At 41.3% G+C, this 23194-nt stretch overlaps 1 protein-coding gene across 2 annotated transcripts in view; it reads left to right on the top strand.

The window, feature by feature from the left end:
- The window catches only part of LOC122556579 (follistatin-related protein 5-like), a 563792-nt gene that overhangs the window by 285153 nt on the left and 255445 nt on the right, over nt 1-23194 (top strand). The window lies entirely within an intron of this gene.

The raw sequence follows: 23194 nt of genomic DNA, 5'->3' as shown, positions 1-23194 counted from the left end.
AGGAAGGGTTTGGAGGGATATGGGCTGGGTGCTGGCAGGTGGGACTAGATTGGGTTGGGATGTCTGGTCGGCGTGGACGGGTTGGACCGAAGGGTCTATTTCCATGCTGTACATCTCTATGACGCTATGACTCTAAGATGCTTCCAATATATCCTGTCTATGCCCCCTCATAATCTTAGGATACCTCAGTTAGGTCCCCTCTCAGCCTTCTCTGCTCCAAAGGAAACAACACAAGCCTATCCAGCCTCTCTGCATAGTTAATCTGCTCCAATCCAGACAACATCCTGGTAAATCGGCTTTGTACCTCCCTCCAGAGCAATCACAAGCTTCCCAGAGTGAAATGACCTGAATTGCACACAGTACACCAGCTGTGGCCTGACTAACATTTTGTACAGCTCCAACATAACCTCCCTGCTCTTATAATCTATGCCAAGACTGATAAAGGCAAACGTACCAAAAGCCTTCTTATATCCTATAACCTGCTCTGCCTCCTTCAGGGATCTATGGACAAGCATTCCAAGATTCCTATGTTCCTCTGAGTTTCCAAGTGTCTTGACATTCACTGAGCTTTCCTTTGTCTTGTTCCTTCTTCAGGGGTAAATTCCAGCTTCCACTGATCTTCCCACTAGAGGAGGGTGCAGTCCCTATAATGACTACTGTCACAAAATATTAGATCGGGAAGTTCAAAACATTAACCCATTAATTGTGAAGGAAATTGAATCTACCATTGACTGTGCACCCAACCTCAAAAGTCATGTTTTAAAGTGGAGTTGAAGTTCATCAGATCTTATCGATTGGTGAAACAGACTCAATAAGCTGCTCTGTCTTACAGTAATTAAAAGCAGATGACCAGATTTTTCAGAGAGTATAAAAAGACCCCAATGCCAAAATTACCAACTTCCTGCAATTTCTCATCAGAAAGTGACCGCACATTAAGCCTCATTGACAGCATGGATGAAATTCCCATTAGATTTCAGATAGCCCAGCAACCAAACTAGAAAGGTTTGAAAAGATGTTTAATGACAACCACAAGATGTGAAATTTACAGTGGTATTAGCCTGCATGGCCAGTGGAACAAAATTAAATCCTGAGCTAATTTTCAAGTGTAAAACCCCCTACCAAACATCACATCCCCTGGAGGATCTTCTGTGTATGTCCATAATAGCAGTTACATGAATGAAAGTGGAGTGAAGTATTATTGACAGGGTGTGGAGTTTAGATTTGATTAGATTACATTACAGTGTGGAAACAGGCCCTTCGGCCCAACAAGTCCACACCGACCCGCCGAAGCGCAACCCACCCATACCCCTATATTTACCCCTTACCTAACACTACAGGCAATTTAGCATGGCCAATTCACCTGACCTGCACATCTTTGGACTGTGGGAGGAAACCGGAGCACCCGGAGGAAACCCACGCAGACATGGGTAGAATGTGCAAACTCCACACAGTCAGTCGCCTGGACCGGGAATTGAACCCGGATCTCTGGCGCTGTGAGGCAGCAGTGCTAAGCACTGTGCCATCGTGCCGCCCATTAAGTAGGCATCCTGATGACCTATCTAAAGAATGTAGCTTACCAGTGTCAGATATGTTCCAACAATATACAACCAATGAGATCAAGAAGCTCCATGAAGAATAACATCCAACGCCCAGTCATACTGGGGGCTGTAACATGAATTCAACCTTTGGATGTGTGCTTCAAAAAGCCATTCAAGGACCATATTTATGCTAACTGGAATAGTTGAACGATTATCAGGGAGAAAAAAAACACCTTCACAATGAATGGAAATATGTACACTGCCAATTTCATGTTGTTTAGTCATATAGAATGGAAACACACCCTTCAGTCCAACTAGTCCATACTGACCATGTTCCAAACTAAACTAGTCCCACCTTTAATCTACAAGGAACGCCTGCAACTCAGGAGTAGCTGCAAGATTCATGTTACTCTTGTTCCACCATTATTCTTTGTGTTTGGTTTCATTCAAATGGTAACATGCTATGAGTGTATAAACTGTCATCTGATCATTCAGAAAATGTTGACTAATTGGATGAAAAGCAAGATTACCTGTTGTGCAGGGATGAAACCAGAAGTACAACATCTCATCCAATTCTTTGCATTCAATGCTAAATGAATTTTTAATAGTTCAAAACATTTTTGTTGCAGTTAAAAGTGTCTTTGTGCAATTATTATATACAATTAACCATATTATATTAATTTGATATAAATTACTGGTGCTTTTATTCGCATTTCAAAACCACTTCCATCAATCCCCTTTCTGGTGGTTTATGTTCTAGCATTTGTGTATCAGTCAACCACCATTTTGGAGTGATTTCTAGAGTCTTCAGTGGTTGAGTTAAACATTGACATCGATGGTATGTCCAAGTTACGATGATATACGATTTATGGGAGAACAGTGAGAGGACTTTTGACATTGAGAGGTAGTTTCTGCATGCTGAGTATATAAAACATTGAGGCACAGTCTCAAATAGAGGGACATTAATTTAGTAAAGAAAACCATGAGGCTTTTCTGTTCCAGTGTTATCAATACTCCATTGTGGAATTCATTGAAGGCTGGCAGCAATAGATGATTAGTCTTTCAGGGAATTCAAAGGGACATCGCAAGAGGATAGGTAACTGGCATTGAAACCCAGGATTAGCCGTGGTCATATTGAATGGTGGAGCAGGTTCAATGAGCCATATGGTCTACTCTTGTTTTCACCTTTTGTGTTCTAAGATTTTGAGCCAGTACTTGGGTGAGTTATAGTAGGAAACAAGTACAGAAAAAATAGAAATTTCCAGTGTAAACAACAATTGATGCTGGATCACTATTCGTTACAAATCTGAGATTGATAGGTTTTTATTAAGCAAATCTGTTAAGGGATCTTGATCAAAGGCAGGATTATGGAGTTAGATGACTAGTTAGCTATGATTTCATTTAATCAGAGCAGGCTGCAGGACGAAATAGCTGGTTTATTCCTGTGTTTCCATTGATGAGAAACATTCTGCATTGAGCCTAGCTGTTGGATGTTGCCTCATATTTGTTCATATCTGTTTGCATCAACAGTGTCAGATTCTACTTTTGGCTCAAGGGTCAAAAAGCAGTCTAATGCCAACAAAAGAGAGCCTTAATGATTATACATTCTGTAACCACATTGCCCTTTCAAAAAGATCAACACGCAGAGGGTCAGGATAATTGGTGTCTTCCACCTATTATTATATTTCAGTTACTGACATTCTTCAGCTCTGGCTGAGTAAACACCAGCTTTTCATGTATATTGCTGATCCACAATCTGAATCAACAGCAGCTGGCTGGAGGAATCAGAATGTGATTTGACAGATCAAGAAAGAAACAGAACATCATGTGCTAAAATACAGCATTTGATGTATTTAAATTATTGTTCTGTTAGCTATTTGAAAGTACTGAGTGTTTTGCATCTGGCATTCCGAATTACAGTGTGGAATCTCTCAATGTGTCATTATTGTATTTACTTATCTTAAAAAAGTGGTAATCACCTACTAAGAACCGATTATTGAATTTAAATCAATAACATTGAAATAAAATACCACTTCTGCAAACTTTCATAGCATTGAAAATACATGAACTGGATGCTTTTCTCTTGTCTGTTTAATTCACTTTTCTTTTCCCTTGACTTTCATCTCAGGACGGGATTGCTTAAGTGCTTAACCTTGATATGTTTGAGGCAGCAGGGAAGGTACTGCAGAGGCCAGAAGCAATCATAAATTGTATAGAGACTGGTGATGTGGAAGTGCCGCTGAGCACAGGAATCTGATAGGAATCCTACCAGCAGCAGGCACCAATCAGACTCACTTAGAGACCAACTCTGACAATTGGTGGCACCAAGGAAAGCCAGCAATTAGGTTCTGGAGATTGGATGTGAAGAGAGCCTACTGTGGAAGGTGAAAAGATCAAAGAAAAAGCGGCTTGGCCCATTTACTAATTTGAAGATTGTGACTTGGTGGCAATGGGGAGAGCTTTTCATATAATGGGGAAGTTCAAAGATCATGGGCCTGGTTTGGGGTAGAGTAGCAGATTGAGCATAGAACATAGAATTGTATGGCTCAGGAATAGGCCCTTCAGCCCACGATGTTGTGCTAAACATAACACCAAATTAAACTAATCCCTTCTGTCTGCCTTTGGTCCATATCCCTCCATTCTTTGCATATTCATGGGCTTATCTAAAAGTCCCTTAAACACCTTTATAGTATCTGTCTCCACCACCACCCCTGGCAGTGCATTCCAGACTCCTACCACTCTCCTTTGAAATGTACCCCACTCATCTTAAATCCATGTCCCCTAGTATTACACATTTTAACTCTGGGAAAAAGATTCTGACCGTCAGCCTTATCTAGGCATCTCATAATTTCAGAGACTTCTATCAAATTTCTCCTCAGCCTCCACAACTCAGAGAAAGCAACCTGATTTTTTCTAGCCTCTCCTTATAGCTCATCTCCTGTAATCCAGGCAGCAGCCTTGTAAACCTATTCTGTACCCTCTCCAAAGCCTCCACACCTTTCCTGTAATATGGTGACCATAACTGAACGTAATATTGTTAGTGTGGCCTAACCAAAGTCTTAAAAAGCTGCAACATCACATCCTGACTCTTGTATTCAATGCTGTGCAAATTCCTTATAGACAGATATCTTTCAGAGAGCTCTTCAGCTAGCAGTCAAAATGTCCAGTTTTATAACCCAAAACATCAGATCTTTCATTGGTTTTAATATTATTAAAATACTAAATTCAAATTTGATTGGATTTTGGTATCTTGGCTAAATTAAAATGATTGGCTAAATTTGAATTTGTTGTTGTTCCATGGCAACCCATCTGCTGCTATTTGTTTTGACCAAGTGTGACATTGTTGCCTTGTTCAAGACACCTTGCACATTCAGTCCTTGCTAGCTTTTCAACTCTTTTAAAGGTACAGTACATCTTTACACCTTCATAATACCAGTCCTCAGGGATGCCTCCTGTCGTTAATGAGGATACAAAAATCTTGGTCAAGTCCCTGGCAAACTCCTCTCTTGCCTCTTTCAATAACCTGAGGTATTTATCATTGGGCCCTGGGACTTAGCCACCTTAATATTCTTCAAGATCCCCAACACCACTTCTTTCTTGATCTCAAAATGCTCAAGTCAATTAGTATGCTCCACACGAGTCTCACTATCCTCCAGAAACTTCTCCTGGGTGAATACTGAAGAATACAGACTGCGATCAGGCATCGAAGGAAATGAAAGTCCACTATCAGGCAGGGAGTTAAGTGATGCCTTGAGGGGATGAAATAAGTGTTTCTCCTCTTCCTAATTTAAAATTAGTTGCTAAGTTTAATATCAACTAGTAACCAGGGAAGACACGTCCTTTCATACTGGAATTCATTGTAAGGAATGATGCATGGTGAAAGCAGGGATTGGGCTTAGCTTGTAACCCACAATGGTACATAGCTAAGGAATTCTTTAAGCTCACAAAAAGAATGGTGTCTAAGTTAAGGTTGTCTGGAAGCTGGCTGAACCATTTTACTATATCATGACATAAGTCAGCAGTGCGGAGAGGAGCAGTCGGGAAAAGGAGGAGAAAACAGCTGAACAACATATTATCAAACTAAACGTATTTCAGGACACATAAACTGGGAAGTATATATTTCTCTAGACTCATGCATGGGATGCAGGTGTCACTGGTTAGACCAGCATTTATTAACCATGCCTAATTTCCCTTGTGAAGGTGATCATGAGCTGTCTCTTGACTCACCGAAGTCCAAGTGTTTTTTTTAGATTACTTACATTGTGGAAACAGGCCCTTTGGCCCAACAAGTCCTCACCGACCCGCCGAAGCGCAACTCACCCAGACCCATTCCCTGACATTTACCCCTTCACCTAACACTATGGGCAATTTATCATGGCCAATTCACCTAACCTGCACATTTTTGTGATTGTGGGAGGAAACCGGAGCACCCGGAGGAAACCCACACAGACACGGGGAGAACGTACAAACTCCACACAGAGAGTCGCCTGAGGCGGGAATTGAACCCGGGTCTCTGGCGCTGTGAGGCAGCAGGGCTAACCATTGTACCACCGTGCCGCCCACCACAATGCCACAAGGGGACAATTCCAGGATTTTGATCCAATGATATTGAAGGAATAACAACATATTTCCAAATCAGGGTGGTGAGTAATTTGGTGAGAAACTTGCAAGTGAGGGTGTATTAATTTGTGTGCTGTCCTTGTCCTTCTACTTGGTGAAGGTCACATGCTTGAAAGGTGCTGTATAAGGAGCAAGATTGAGCTATGACAGTGTATTTTGTAGATGGTACATGTTGCTGCGACAGTGCCTCAGGGGTAGAGAAAATAAATTTTGAAATTGTTACATGTGGTGCCACTTAAGTGGGTTGCTTTGACCAGGATGTTTTAGAGTTATGGAGATATACAGCATGGAAACAGACCTTTCAGTCCAACTCATCCGCACTGATTAGATATCCTAAATTAATGTAGTCCCATTTGCCAGCATTCCCTGTCCCTCTAAACCCTTCCTATTCACATACCATTCCAGATGCCTTTTAAATGTTGTAATTGTGCTAACCTAAACAACTTCCTCTGATAGCTCATTCCATTCATGCACCACTCTCTGTGTGAAAACAATTGCCCCTTAGATCACTTTTAAATCTTGCCTTAACCTATACCCTCCAGTTTTGCCTCCTCCTGAGGAAAAGATCTTGTCTATTTACTCTAACCACGTCCCTCATGATTTTATAAACCTCTATAAAGTCACCCCTTAGCCTCCGACGCTCCAGGGAAAATAGCCCCAGACTATTCAGCCTGTCCCTATAGCTCAAACTATCCCATCCTGGCAACATTCTTGTAAACCTTTTCAAACTCTTTCAAGTTTCAAGACATACTCCCTATAGAAGAGTGAGACTAGAATTGAATGCAGTATTCCAAAAGTGGCCTTACCAATGTCCTGTACAGCCGCAACATGACTTCCCAACTCCTACATTCAATGCACTGACCGATAAAGCATGCCAAACACAACCTTCCCTATCCTATCTACCTGTGACTCCACTTTGAGGGAACTGTGAACTTGCATTCCAATGTCTCTTTGTTCAGCAAATCTGCCGAGATCCTTACCATTAAGTGTATAAGTCCTGCTCTGATTTACCCTTCCAAAATGCAGCACCTTACATATATCTAAATTAAACTCCATCTGCCACTCTTTAGACCATTGACCCATCTGATCAAGGCCTGTTGTAATCTGAGGTAACCTTCTTCATTGTCCACTACAACTCCAATTTTGGTGTCATCTGCAAACTTACTAACTATACCTCTTATGTTCACATCCAAATCATTTATATAAATGACAAAAAAAAACAGTGGACCCAGCATAGATTCTTGTGGCACACCGCTAGTCACAAGCCTCCAGTCTGAAAAACAACCCTCCACCACTACCCTCTATTTTCTACCTTTGAGCCAGTTCAGTATCCATATGGCTAGCTCTCCCTGTATTCCATGTAATCTAACCTTGTTAACCAGTCCACCATGCGGAACCTTGTTGAACGCCTTACATTGAGTTTCTTGAATGTTGTTGGAGTTGCTCTCATTCAGGCAAGTGGAGAGTATTTCATTGCTCTCTTAAATGTGTCTGATAGAGATAGTGAGCAGGCTCTGGGAAATCAGGAGATTTGTTACACAATGCAGAATTCCTATTGAATGAGCTGCTGATATAGCCACAGTATTTATATGGCTGGTCCAGTTCAGTGTCCGGTCAATGTCACCCACAAGCTGTTGATAGTGGGGGATTCAGTAATGGGAATGCCACCAAATTTCAAGGTTTGACACCTGAATTCTCTTTTGTTTTATTGCCGACTTTGCTTGTTACTTGTGCGGTGCGAATGTCATTTGTCACTTATCAGTGCAATCTGAAATGTTGTTCAGGTCTTGTTGCATTTGGACATGGACAGCTTCATTACTTGAGGAATTGCAAATAATGCTGAGCGTTGTGCAAACATCAGCAAACATTCCAGCATCCATGTTGTAATAGGGGAAAGGTCATTGCTGAAGTAGCTGAAGATATTTGGTTATCGGACCCTGTCCAGACAAACTCCTACAGTGATGTTCTGTGATTGAGATGATTGGCCTCCAATGACAAAACTATCTTTCTTTGTTCTCAGTAGGACTGAGAGCAGTGAACAATATTCCTCTTCATTTCCATTGACCTCAGGGCTCCATGATGACAGTTATATCAATGGCAATATCAACAGCAGTCACCCTGATTTCCCCTCTTTTATCCAAGATTGGATGAACTCTTAAATGAGGTCTTGAAGGGCTTCTGTACTGCTAAGGTAGTATCCCTACCTCTGGGCCAGAAAGCTCAGGTTCAACTACCACCTTCTCCAGAGGTGTGTGATAACATCTCTGAACAGGTTGATTAGAAAATGAAATATCCTACATTGAAGTCAGGAGCTCAATGGCCCTGGCAAGACCCAAATCAAAGATCAGTGGACAGGTTATTGTTGAATAGGTGCTATTTAATAGCACTGTTGAGGACGTCCTCCATCTTTTTATTGATGATCAAGCGTGGACTCATGGAGCTCCATTTGCTGGATTGGATTTGTCCTATCTTTTGTAGAAAAGGCATAGCTGGCAATTTTCCATATTATTGTCATATCTTAGTTTTCTTCATTGTTAATGGGATGTGGCTGTTGCAGGCAAGGCCAGCTTTCCTTGCCCATTATTAATTATCCTTGAAAGAACTGGCTTGCTAATAGTTAAGAGGTCAACCATATTGCTGTGGATTTGGTATCACATTTTGGCCAGGTAAGGATTACATGTTCCCTTCCCCAAAGAAAATAAGTGAACTAGATTTGGTTTTATGACCATTGCTAATAGTTGTCATGATCACCATTACTGATGTTAGCTTTATACTACAGATTTTGTAATTATTGAATTTTACATCTGCCAATGCTCAAAATAGGATTTGAACTGTTGCCCCCAGAGCAGTTGCCTGTGCCGCTGAATTACTAGTCTTATAACAATACCACTGTTCCATACTTCCCCTCCCTGACAAGACGATTTTTGAGGCTGAGGCCAAATATGTTTTTCCCTCTTGCTGATATCCGCGCCATCTGATGCAGGCCTAGTCCAGAGCTATGTCTTGTAGCCCTCAGCCTCTTCGATTTCACCAGTTTCCACATTTCCACCCCCCCAGCCTGTCTCAGTCAAATCCATCAAATTCAGCACCGCCTTCCTAACCTGCAATCTTCTTCCCGACCTCTCCGCCCCCACCCCAGTCTGACCTATCACCCTCACCTTGACCTCTTTCCACCTATCACATTTCCGACGCCCCTCCCCCAAGTCCCTTCTCCCTATCTTTTATCTTAGCCTGCTGGACCAACTTTCCTCATTCCTGAAGAAGGGCTAATGCCCGAAATGTCGATTCTCCTGTTCCCTAGATGCTGCCTGACCTGCTGCGCTTTTCCAGCAACACATTTCCATCTCTGATCTCCAGCATCTGCAGACCTCACTTTCTCCTGTTAAGTATTAATGTTGTATAACTGTACTGCATTTTGGGAGTTTTCCCATATTTTTGCAGTCAAAGTGGAGATTCCTCACCTTCTGCAAATAAAATACTTTTTCCACATTTTTTGGATGAAAAACTCTTGACTTTCACAAACATATAAATAATTGTGATTCTTTTCAAAATTTTATAAATAGAGTTTTGGCCTGTAGCCATGAATTGTTTCACTTGGATCCATGGTTTAAATTATGGATCTCACATTTTGTTTTATTACAGCCTCAAATATCTTTTGACTATTTTCTTCTGGTACATCCTCTCTTCTTTAGCTTTTAAAATTGTCACTTTCATTGCCTTAGTTCTGCTTCCTGTTCTTTTCAGATCTGTGACATACATTATTTCAGTTCTCCTTGACTTCCCTATCATAGTTGTGCCTCCTGGTGTCCACCAGCTCTGGCAGCCACGCTCATTATCAGCTGTACTGCTGTTTTGTTCACTTGTAACTTTTCAGCTTTTTTTTTGTTGTGCTGTTAATTTAAAGTTTCTCCTCTCGCCCAAGAGGGATTTTTAACTGTGACTGCGGAGCTCCAACATGTTCACTTCTTAGCTAAACCTTGAATCAGGGAGTGCTCCAAAGAACGTTGCTTCCTGACAGAACCTGTAATGATCAAGTGGTACTAGTCTTTAAGTTATAGCCTGGGGCACTGTAGCTGTCTGTGTGAATAACTGTTAAAACGATAAAGTCTTTAAGGCTGTAAATTCATTTGACCTTCTGGAAATTTCTTCTCCTGGCTCCAGTGATTTCCCAATATTGCACCTTGTAATATTAAGCAATGATACCCACTGTTGATCACCATGTGGCATTTGCTGATAGAATGTTGGCCCAATTCCTCTTACTCTTACTGTATCTAAGAGCCTATTACTTTTTAGTGGTAAATGTTAAAAATCACACAACACTAGGTTACAGTCCAACAGGAATTGTACTTCCAAGTAAACCTGTTGGACTACAACCTGGTGTTGTGTGATTTTTAACTTCGGACCACCCCAGGCCAACACCGGCACCTCCTCCACATCATGTTTACAGTGGTAGAGGAACAATCATTACTGAGCCTTAATAAGGGGACCCACTTGGCTTAAACCCAATTTAGGTCTGTGAGGCAGTTTCCGTTTCTTCATTGGCACTTCATGTTTAAAGTAGCCACAATCAAGGAATGCTTCTGCCTCAGCTTCAGTGTGTCAGTTTATTGGATTATGACCAAGGAAGTCCTGTTCATCATTGCAGTTGGCTAGACTCCCAAAGAATGTTTCAGACGCCAGATTGGAGAATCTTCTGTTTGCAGTGCCACGTCAGCTTCCACTTGCCGTGGTCAATGTTCCTGACACCAGTTCACACTCCAGAAGCCCCTGGCAAAAGGGAATGCCCATGTACCTTCCTTCTTCCTTCAATTCCTTTTGCCAACATCTTAACACTTGCTGCACTCTCTGGTGAGATGGTCAAGCTTTTTCCCAGAAGTAGAGTTTGGCTGGAGGATTCCTGCAATTGTCGTAGTCCAAATTCCCTCACCTGCCATTGTTCACTCAGTTTGATATGTCCACTGGTGACCAAGGGTTATGATCTGTGGTGAGGATAATATACAAGAGTTTATGGAACATATGCTGAACAGAAACAAGCACTGGAATAATCTGAAGATACTGGAAGGATGAATGGAAGTTTTTCTTTAGTGGAACAGATGTAAGAGGGTGAGGAATTAAAATCATAAGACCATGATACAGGAGCAGAATTAAACCATTTAGACTACTAAGTATGCTCCATTGTTTAATCAAGGCTGATATGTTTCCCAACCCCATTCTCCTGCCTGCTCCCAATAACTCTTGATCCCCTTACCAGTCAAGAACATATCTACATAAAAGCCAAAAGAACTTTAGATGCTGTAAATAAGAAACAAAAACAGAAGTTGTTGGAGAAACTCATCAGGTCTGGGGCATCTGTGAAGAGAAGTCAACGTTAACGTTTCGGGTCCGATGACCCTTCCTCAGAACCATCTATCTCTGTCTTAAATATATTCAATGACCTGGCTTTCACAGTCCTCTGCAGCAATGAGTTCCACAGATTACCATCCCCTGTTTGAAGAAATCGCTCCTCATCTCAGTTCTAAGGGTTGTGCTTGGTCTCTACTATTAGTGGAAACATTTTCTCCACATCCACTATATGTAGACCTTCAAGTGTTCTCGAAGTTTCAGTGAAATCCCACCTCATCCTTCTAAACCCCATTGAATACAATCCCCCAAGCCCTCCTACGCTTCACATATAACAAATCCCTCATTGCTGGGATCATTCTTGTTGACCTCCTCTGGACCCCCAACAAGGCTAGAACATCCTTCCTTAGATACAGGGCCCGAAACTGCTCACAACATTTCAAATGTCATCTGACCACAGCCTTACACAACTTCAGCAGGACATCTCTGCTATTGTGTTCTCGTCCTCTCAAAATGAAAGCTAATTTTGCATTTGCCTTCCTAATTACCAACTGAACCTGTGTGTTAACCATAAGACAATCCTAAACTAGGACTCCTAGATCCCTTTGTGCTTCAGATTTCTGAAGCCTTCCTATATATAGAAAATTTTCCAAGCCTCTACTTTTCCTATGAAAGTGCATAGCATTCCACTTTCCCACATTGTATTCCATCTGCCACTTCTTTGCCCATTCTTCTAGCATGCAAAGGTTTTTCAGCAGCCTCCCTGCTTCCTCAACACAACCTAGCCCTCCACCTCATCAGCAAACTTAACAACAATACCCTCAGTTCCTTTGTCCATATAATGATACTGTGTCTTTAAGAGAGATTTGTTTTGTGCTTTTTCTCTTGGAAAGAGGTGATGCCACAGTGACAGTGGTATTGGAATGGCTGCTTCAGAACAGTAGGTAAACAGCTTTGAGCTCCTTCGGCACCTTCTCAGATTAGACAAAAACCTTATCTATCTTCATTCCAGGCTGCAGTGATGTTCCTGTAGCATATGTTCCTGCAGTATTGATGGTGCTATGGATCCCAGTGGTGCTGCAAGTATTGGAGAACTGCCATCCTCAGAAAGACTGGCAACTCACAGAGATAGGATATCCTCTCTGATGATGCCACGGACTCTGATTCTGTTAAGTTAAGCACCTGATTGAGCCGAAAATTGAGCCGGGGGCACAGAATGGCATGACAGTATTGCCACTGGCTTTTCAGCCAGTGAATAGGCCCACTGCCATGAGATTTAAATTCCACATGTTTGCTCTGTTTCTCTCTTCACAGATTCTGTGGAACTTCTGAATATTTCAAACATATTTTGTTTCTATTTCAGACTTCAAATAGCTGCATTCTTTTGTTTTTGTGTGAAAATGTTCTTGCTGTTGAACACATTCACCTTGATAAGAAAAACAAAATTCTGTGAAAGTCATTCAAAATTTTATGCAAAGGAAGACAATAGTATTTTAATTTCCAATTATTGATACTGTCTATTGTATGTCAGTTAATAGGCAGCAGCCCACCCCAAGAAATCTCCTGCTATCATGACACTGATATACCATTCAGTTGATAAACTTATCTAACCCACACAGATCTGCAAAATGAGACAGCAAAATAAATGAAAAAAACAACTTGAACATTAAATGGATTTTCCTCTAATTAATTTACACACAAGAAAGGAAGAAATGTAATTGCACCTTTGGGATATCATTCATTACAAGATGTGAACTTTGTACTCGGTGGGATTTTTTGTTTACACTTACTTCCATGCAGTATCTTTAAATAACAATACATCAGGCAGAATTAATTGTTTTCATCACTGCACTTTAATGTTGAAGAAGAGGATGCAGACTGATGACATGAACGTCAGAACAATGTTTGATTTCATATTCCCTATACTTGATAGAAATTATTTCGCCTTTTGCAATTAACATTTATATTTGAAAAGTAAGTAGAAAAAAAGCTTTAATTGTGTTTTGAAACACAGTGCCACATGCTAAAATGCTAGGATTGCACCCAAAATGTTGACTTCTCCACCTCCTGGTGCTGCCTGGCTTGCTGTGTTCTTTCACCGCCTTGCTTGTCTGGCTGTAAAAAGCTAGAGCAGGTTTGTATTTAGGGATTGTTGGAATGTTGAGGTCAATTATCTTGATGCCATGTTGCCCCTCATTAAATCTGTGCAGCCTTAAGACAGTGTTGCAGAGAATTCTCACCATTGTTCAGAGGGAGATGATGCTGCATATAATTACTGCAACAGCATTTCTGGATTGTATTAGAATTTTTTACCACAGATCATAAAATTGTGCTTCAAAACAAACAAAAACCTCTGTCTACAACTTTTCTGAGTCAAAATTAAACAGAAAATTATGGTGCAGTTTCAAACTGGTTATGGTGCGGTTTCAAACCAATGCAGATAGAACATTCTCCCACAACTTGAATTGAGGGGCTATGGCATGGAATTTAGATGATCTCTGCTTCCAAAAAATGTTCTCAACAATAGTGTTTCTTTTTATCAGTCATCACTTCTGTAATCTTTTAATTGAAGGTTGATTTTAGAGGTCATCTATAATCAATTTTTGTTGTGAAATAAATGCAAAGCTTTACATCAAACTCCAGAGACAGAGCAAATTGCTCCTTCAATGTTAATAGTGGCTTTACAATGAGAGGGAATTTAATGGACGAGATGCTGGCGTAGCGTAGTTGCTATTTCTCATTTTGATGTTGACAGTTTCTATTATGTAGCAGAACAGTGTAAAGCTTTAATTTCAGTTCCGTCCAAAATCATGAGAAGCAACAGCTTACCAACCCCAGCTTGCAAACTTTCGTAAATAGCATTTACTTTAATCAGTCCCCTGAGCAAAGTTACTTCATAAAATAAAAAAAGGAAGACTTATCTTCATATATTGTGGTGAACGCTGAGAGCAGATTTATGAGTACATAAAGAGTCACCACATAGCCTTTGCTAAATAGGCACTCTCCTCATGCACAGTTGCAACACATTCTACTCACAGTCAATCTTGTTTAAAATAGTTTGCATTTCAGCAGTATCAAACCAGAGACTAGTTTGAAAAGCTATAGCTGCACTGATGTTTTTATTTATTTTTCAGCTATAAAACATTTTTGGACCATTAGGATCTCTTCAGGGGTAGAAATGACCTGTATAAGAGGGTTCCATCTGAATTGGAAGGGGACAAATATCTTTGCAGGGAGATTTATTAGTGCTGTTTGGCTTTAAACTGGTAGGGGTGTGGGTGGGGGGGGTGGTGTATCTACAGCAATTGAGAGAAAAGAGAAGAGGCTGAGGCCGGCAGATTAGATAAGGGGAGCAAGTCAAATAGTCAAGGCAGACAAGAGCTTGGTAGAGAGCAAAGTAAGACTGATAAATTAAACTACATTTACTTCAATGTAAGAGGCCTGACAGGTAAGGCAGATGGACTTAGGGCATGGTTGGGAACAGAGGACTAGGATGTCATAGCTATTACAGAAATGTGGCTCAGGAAAGGACAGGACTGGCAATTTAATGTTCTGGGGTATAGATGCTATAAGAAGGATAGAAAGGAAGGCAAGAAAGGAGGGGCTGTGGAATATTTAGTTGGGGCTAACATGACAGCTGTACTTAGGGAGGATATTCCTGGGAGATTGTCCAGTAAATTTATAAGGGTAGAACTGAGAAATAAGAAAGGGATGATCAATCTTGTTGGGGTAGTATTATAGGCCCCCAATAGTCATCAGGAAATTGAGAAGCAAACATGGAAGGACATCCCAGATATCTGGAAGTAAAATAGGCGTACAGTGGTCGGGGATTCTAACTTTCCAAACAAAGAATGGAACTTCCGTAGTATTAAGGACTTGGGTGGAGAGAAATTTGTAAAGTGTGTACAAGAAAACTTTATTATTCAATATGCGGATGTACCTACTAGAGAAGGAGCAATACTTGACCTTTTCTGGGGTAATAAGGGAGAGCAAGTGGCTGCAGTGTCAGTGAGAGAGCACTTTGGAGCAAGTGATCATAATTCTATTAGTTTTTACATAGTTATGGAAAAAAGTAGAACTGATCAAAAAGTTAATGTTCTAAATTGGAAGAAGGCCAATTTCAATGGTATTCAGAAGAATTTTTTAAAGTTGATTGGGGGAGGCCATTCATAGTTAGAGGGATGGTTGGAAAGCAGGAGGCCTTTAAAAATAAGATAACAAGAATTCAGAGACGGTACGTTCCCGTTAATGTAAAAGGCAAGTCTGGTAGGGTAAGAAATGCTGGATGTTGAAAGAAATTGAGGCTCCAGTCAAGAAAAAGAAGGAGGCTAATATCAGGGATGGATAACTCGAATTGAGTGAATTCCTTGAGGGGTATAAGGGCAGTAGGAGTGTACATAAGAGGGAAATTAGAAGGGCAAAAAAATGGACGTGAAATAGCTTTGGCAAATAGGGTTAAGGAAAATCCAAAGAGATTCGATAAGTACATTAAGGGCAAAAGAGTAAGTGGGGAAAGAATAGGGCTCCTTAAAGATCAGCAAGGCCATCTATGCATGGAACCACAGGAGATGGGTGAGATACTAAATTAATATTTAGTATCAGTATTTACTGTGGAGAAGGACGTGGAAGCTAGGGAACTTGGGCAAATAAATAGCGATGTAATAGTGATGTCTTGAAAAGAATTCATATTAAAGAGGAGGAGGTGCTGGAGGTCTCAAAACACATAAAAGTAGATAAATTCCCAGGATCTGATCACGCATTTCCCAGAATTTGGTGAGAAGCTAGTGAACACATTTGCTGGACCTCTTTTTTGAGGAATTTGTATCATCAACAGCCACGGGTAAGGTGCCAGACGACTGGAGATTGATTAATATGATGCCATTATTTAAGGAAAAGCCAGGGAACTATAGACTGATCAGCCTTACGTCAGTGGTAGATAAGTTGTTTGAGGGGATTCTGAGGGACAGGACTTATTTGCATTTGGAAAGGCAAGGTCTGTTTAGGGATAGTCAGCATGGTTTTGTGCATGGGAAATCCTATCTCACTAACTTGATTGAGCATTTTGAAGAGGTAACAAAGAAGATTGATGAAGGCAGAGCAGTAGACATTGTCCATTTGGACTTCAGCAAAGTGTTCGACAGGTTCTGCATGGTAGACTGATTAGTAAGGTTAGATTACTTGGGATACGGGGGGAGCTAACTAATTAGATACAAAATTGGTTTGAAGGTGGGAGGTGGTACAAGATTGCTTTTCAGACTGGAGGTCTGTGACTAGAAGTGTGCCACAAGGATCCATGCAGGGCTCACTGCTTTTCATCATTACTATAAATGATTTAGATATGAATATAGAAAGAATGGTTAGTAAGTTTACTGTCAATACCAAAGTAGGTGTAGTAGACAGTGAAGATGATTATCTCAGAGTGCAACGGGACCTTGATCAGATGGGCCGAATAGTGTTAAACTTGAAAGGATGCAGAAAAGATTTACTTGGATGCTGTTGGGACACAAGGGTTTGAGTTAGAGGGAGAGACTGAATACGTTGGGGCTTTTACCCTGGAGGTGAACCTTGTAGAGGTTTGTAAAATTGTGAGGGGCATAGATAGGGTGAATCACCAAGGTCTTTTCCCTGGGGTGGGGAAGTCCAAACTAGAGGGCTTAGGTTTAAGGTGAGAGGGGAAAGATTTAAAAAGTACCTGAGGGGTATCTTTTTCATGCTGAGGGTGGTGTGTGAATGGAATGAGCTGCCAGGAGAAGTGGTGGAGACTGGTACAATTGCAACATTTAAAAGGCATCTGGATGGATACATAAATAGGAAGGGTTTAGAGCGATATGAGCCAAATATTGGCAAATGGAACTCAGTCAGGTTGGGATTTCTGCTTGTGCGGATGTGTTGGACTGAAGGGTTTGTTTCCATGCTGTATGACTCTATCAATCTAAAACAAAAAAAGCAACGTACAAACAAGAAACGAGAGTTAGAGTTTTACTAGTCAAATACATGTAATTAGGTCATGCTGACACCTTTGTCCCTCCTCATTCAACATCCTGAATGTATGGCTCCCTTAGTACACAGGGTCTAACTATCAATGAGTTGTCCAGTAGTGATATGCAGGGAGGTGCAACATACAGAGTAGGTTAATACTATGGCCAATGTTGTTTGCCTTAAAAAGCCCTATGATCAGTGATTGCTGCAATCACCTCCCTCACAGTTTGACTCACTTCCTGCCCCCATTTTGAGTATGCTCATCGCTATATTCTTGCCCACTGCACACTTTCAAGTTCCAGCAGAATGGAAGGTGACAGTGAGTGTTCATCTTCCAGTGACTCTAGCCTCAGCTTGAATGTGCCACTGGGCCCTGAACACCCAGATCCTTCTAGTTTCCCATGCCCCCTACAGTTTCACAGTTACCCATGTCCTCACCCAGTTCCTGCCATTATCAGGTGACCATGGTTGGTGTGCTCATACACTGCCTCCCACCTTGAAGCCAGGGTGCTCCTTATCCTGGACAACTACCTCCTCCTGCACTACACCCTAGTCAGCCATGCTTTACTGTATCCCTTCACCTTGCAAATCCAGCTGCTCCCCTTCACAATTATACTGAACCCTTCCTCAGACAACAAAGCCTCCAGTACCGGAGAGTAACCTGCTGAGAGTCAATCCCATGGCAATAGCAGCACTTATAAAGTCATAGTCATAGTACAGCATAGAAACAGCCCCTTCAGTCCAACTCGTTCATGCAGACCAGAGACTTCCCATTTTCCAGCCATCCCTGTATATCCACTCCCAATCAACTTTTGAAAGTTCTTAATACCTCTTAATACCATCAAAATTCACCTTCCTCCAATTTTTAACTTTAACTTTTAGATCCGGTCTATCCAAAAGTAGGCCAGATCTTGTACCTTCGTAGGTACATCTGCATACTGAATCAGAAAATTTTCTTTTATGCACTTAATAAATTCCTTCCAATCAAGCCATTAACACAATGGCAATCTATGTTTGGAAAGTTAAAACCTCCTCCATAACCACCCTATTATTCTTACAGATAACTGAGATCTCCACACAAATTTATTTCTCAATTTCCTGCTGACTATTGGGGGGGTCAATTGTACGATCCCAATAAGGTGATCATCCCTTTCTTATTGCTCAGCTCCATCCAAATAACCTCCCTGGATGTATTCCCATGAATATCGTCCCTAATTATTGCCATAATATTATCCATAATCAAAAAAGCCATTCCCTTCCTCTCTTGTTCCCCTTTCTATCCTTCCTATAGTATATCTCTACCCTGAAACATTAAACTGCCAATCCTGTCCATCCCTGAGCCAGATCTCTGTAATTGCTATGATATCCCAGTCCCATGTTCCTAACAATTTCCTGATTTCATTTGCCTTACCTGTTAGGTCTCTTACATTGAAATAAATGCAGTTTAATTTATCAGTCTCTTGCCTAACCTGACTGTTTCACAAACTCCTTCTCCCAACTGTATCAGTCTCAGAACTGATCGCTTTATTCACTATCTTCCTGTACTACCTTCCCTATTCTCAAGTTTAAATCCTCTGCAGCAGCCCAAGCAAATCTCCCTGCCTCTAAAGTAGTCCCCTTCCAATTCAGGTACAATCCATCCTTCCTATACAAGTCACTTCTATCCCAGAAGTGACTTCAATGACACTGGGAATAATCCAGCTAATACTAGCCTTGAGGATGTCCTTTTTAAATTCCTGTCTAACTTCCAGTATTCTCTCCTCAGAATCTCATCCTTTTCTCTTCCTATGTTATTAGTTCCAATGTGTACAACAGCCTCCTGCTGGCCCTTCTCCCCTTAGAGAATATTCTGCACTCTCTCTGAGATATCATTGATGCTGGCACAAGGGTGGTAACACATTATTCTGATGTCTCGCTGTCGGCAGCACAAACATCTGTCTGTGCCTCTGACTAAAGATTACTCTATCACAATCGATTGCTTGGAACCTGATGTACCCCTCGTTACATCAGAGCCAGTCTCAGTACCAGAAAAATGGCTGTCAGTGCTACATTCCCCCTGACAATTCATCATTGCCTACATTTTCCAAAACAGTATACTTATTTCAGGTGGGGATAGCCCCTGCACTACCTGCCTCGCTCTTATACCTTTCCTGCTAGCTCATGTAAATTCCTCATTGCCTCTAACTGCAGCTCCAACAGATCCATGTGATATAATAGAATTCGCAACCAAAGACACTTCCTCTAGACATTATCATCAGTAACATGGAAACTCTCCCTAAACTCCCACATCCAAAAGGAAAAGCACTTCACGCTACTAAAGGCCATCTTTGTGCCTTAACAATCTACAGACCCGGAAAACATCACAGCCTTACTGCTCTAAAAAACACTGCTCCAGGCTAACTTAGTACCTATGTTTTATATTTTTAAAGTTTTGTCAAGATACAGATCTCAATAAAACAGACAATCAAAACAGAACCCACTCGATTCACTATTGTAGATTAACAAAAAAATGTAAGGCTTCACTTGAAAAAGACACTTATCTGCCCCTCTGCTGTGAACTCTCCCACACGGATTTCTCCAAGGTCAGCTGTGAATTTCTCTGTTTGTATATTTTTCTTAGACAAACTCCGATGTCCAGAGATACTTGAAATCCAACAGCAAAACAGTCAGCTGTGCAGACTTACTGCTCAGCCAGACAGCCGTGCAGGTTTATTTCTCCACTTCATTTACTTCCCACATGGTCGCTACCATTTTCTGTCTTCCTCTTTTGAATTTGCCGTTGTTTTGATCTTTTTTTGCCAGAGTTCCAAAACAATGCAACAGCTTATAAAATAGTAATTAATGCTCCTAGAATTTGAGGAAATCAGCTCCAACACTGAAAATACCTCAAAAAAGGAGCAGCTCTTACAGCCACAATTTTTTGCCCTGTCCTTCATCTTGGATTACCCAGAATCCTTTGTGCTCCCACATTCCCTCCAATACCCCTTAGTTTCTGGTGGACAGACTTGATGGACTGTCCGGACCACTTCCTTGACCAATATTACCAGATAGTCATGAGCAACACAAACCCAAACATCTGACTGGTGTCTAAATGACTCCACAAACGTGTTAGCATAGGTCCCCAGACTGATCGTAATGGATAGTGACTGTTCCTGGACAGCAGAGTTACAGACCTCCTGATAGGCGGCCTGACAATAGCCATTTAGGCCCCCATGAACTTCATTGAGAATTACTCTAACAGTTGTATACATGGCTGCTCATTAACCGCGCATTCTGTATAGGCTACTGGCACAGGGAGCCAGCGTGATCAATGCAGAACTGCTTTCCTATGAGATAAAGGTTGCCTTGGCAGCAAAGCAAGCTCCTGTTCTTAATGACTGCATTAACTGGCATGACAATGCAAGGCAAGACAGGGATACTGTGAGCATACAGGTAGACACTTGGTGAATGAATATTCAAATTACAAGCAAGCAACCCTGAGGTTCAGCTTAGACCAGTCTGGGAGTGGGTGCTGCCATAAAATGTCCTCTCTGCAACCTTTCAATGCTAGTTGCCAGTGGGCCTTGTAAGACAACTCTATTCTGCCAGAGTGTATTGCCATTGTATGGAGAACTGCCAGGATAGTCACGAAGAGTTGACAGATGCCAGCTCTGTGGATGATGGCAGTGTGCAACTGATGCCCTTGGCTGTGGTTGAGTCATGAACAATTTGGAAGCTGTACGGAGTAAGCTGAACATACCAGATACCCAGCCTGGTTTCCTTGTTGTGTTCGTCCAATGTCCATGCTTGTCTGGTGAGTTTGGTAAAATGGGAGGCTGAATATTAATATGGCAAGTTGTGCTCTTAAGATATTTAACAATCAATAATCACCGTCAATTGGCATCTTGTCATTCTCTGGTGAGAATCATTACATTGCTTGTCAAAAATACAAAAGATACCACAAGCAGACTTTGATGTGATGGACATTATTGCACTTGTTTTCCATGTTCCTATTAAGTTTCCTAACCACACAGCTGCTCTGAGCTTTGCTTATGTTGATTGGTGTGCCAACAGATTCACGTCCAGTTTCCTCAGCTGCTGCTGCACACAGACCTCAGAGGTCCATGCAGTGCCTGCAGAAATTAGAGGGAGCATAGTTTGTTGTCTAATTCTTCCACATATTTTGCCATCACCCATATCACTCAAGATCTTACAAGATTCTATCAATAGTCAATAATGCTGTGGATCTGAATCCGTTCTTATTTTGTCCACTGCCATCACAGAAACAGTGTCCATGGCTGCTGACCTTGACAAACAAGTAATCAGACTCTTCTATAACAAATCTATCTCAAGTAAACATTGCCCAGATACTTCCTTCACCAACTAGCTCTAAGAAGATGTTCATGTTCCAACATGTTGAAAAGGTTGTTCCCCTGCTGCTAGATGCTATATTGCTGGTATGGCCTCCTGTATCATTCCCTCACTCCTGTAGTCCTGCAGACTGGTTGCTATTTCTTCTTTCGCAATTGCTGTTCATCTTAATCTCACCTGTCCAAGGTAACATAAGTGACACCCTTGCTAGTCAGATAGATCAGAGCACTGAAATACAACTTAGATGTATGCAATCCTCCAAAGTGTAGTGTGCCACTCAAAGTTGTAAATGTGACATCTCCACACAAGTACTATGATTCAATCCTTTTAAAAAAGGAGTTCAGGAAGGAGCTGTTAGGGGTCAGTGCTCTATGTCTTCTGCTTCTTCAATTGCCATTGTGTTCTTGCTTTGCTTTTGCTGATGAGGCCCAGAAAGGCCTTAGACCAACAGTTAACAAAAGCCATGCTAAAGTTATTGTGATTGAGTGATTAACATATTAAAATAAGCAAATCACCTTTACCAAAGAGTTTGCCCTGACTGAGCTGGGTTGGTTGTAGTCAACATCCTAACACTCTCAGATGTTTGCAGGAATCAACCCCCACATGTACTGACACATTTTAAAATAGCTTGCCTGCTCACCCCCTTATAATTGTTGCAACTGTTTTGTGAAAAGTGAATGGATAGTCGTGCCCTCAAGCCTCAACTTTAGGTATTTTATTTACTTTTTAGCTTCCTCTAATTGAGGGGTAATAGTTTGTTCCTCTAGCCTTTAGATTCGAATCATTATTTCAAGACACAATGGTTGGCACTGCTGTCTCAAAGTGCTAAGGACCCAGGTTCAATTCTAACCTTGGTGACTGTCTGTGTGGAGTTTACACACTCTACCCATTTCTATGGGCTTCCGCCAAGTGCTCCAGTTTCCTCCCACCCATCCAAAGATGTGTAAGTTAGATGGATTGACCATGGCAAATTGCCCCTTAGTGTGCAGGTTAAGTGGATTAACTATTGTTATTGCATGGTTACAGAGATGGGATGGGAATGTAGGTGTGGTTGAGATGCTCTTTGGAGCGTCGCCACAGACTCAATGGGCTGAATGACCTCTATCTGCACAGTAGAGATTCTATTCTCAGATTCAGTGCCTCTTGTTAAATTGAGTTCCTGAAATAAAATCACCAAAGATTTCAGTTTAATTTCAAAGATGTATCAGATTAGAATCTGTTCTTTCACCCTGAAATGTAGATTTTATTCAGCCCAGATGGATGAAACAGAAAACACTCTCTCTGATAGCTGTGAAGATCCAACATTGGATGTCTTTCAGCTACTCAAACACAGTTCCCATTGGGCATGGCTCCACAGCAGAATAATT

The sequence above is a fragment of the Chiloscyllium plagiosum genome, chromosome 14 (genome assembly GCF_004010195.1).
Source record: "Chiloscyllium plagiosum isolate BGI_BamShark_2017 chromosome 14, ASM401019v2, whole genome shotgun sequence".
Lineage (NCBI taxonomy): Eukaryota > Metazoa > Chordata > Chondrichthyes > Orectolobiformes > Hemiscylliidae > Chiloscyllium > Chiloscyllium plagiosum.
The sequence above is the reverse complement of the archived record's forward strand: the minus strand, read 5'-3'. Positions and strand labels throughout refer to the sequence as shown.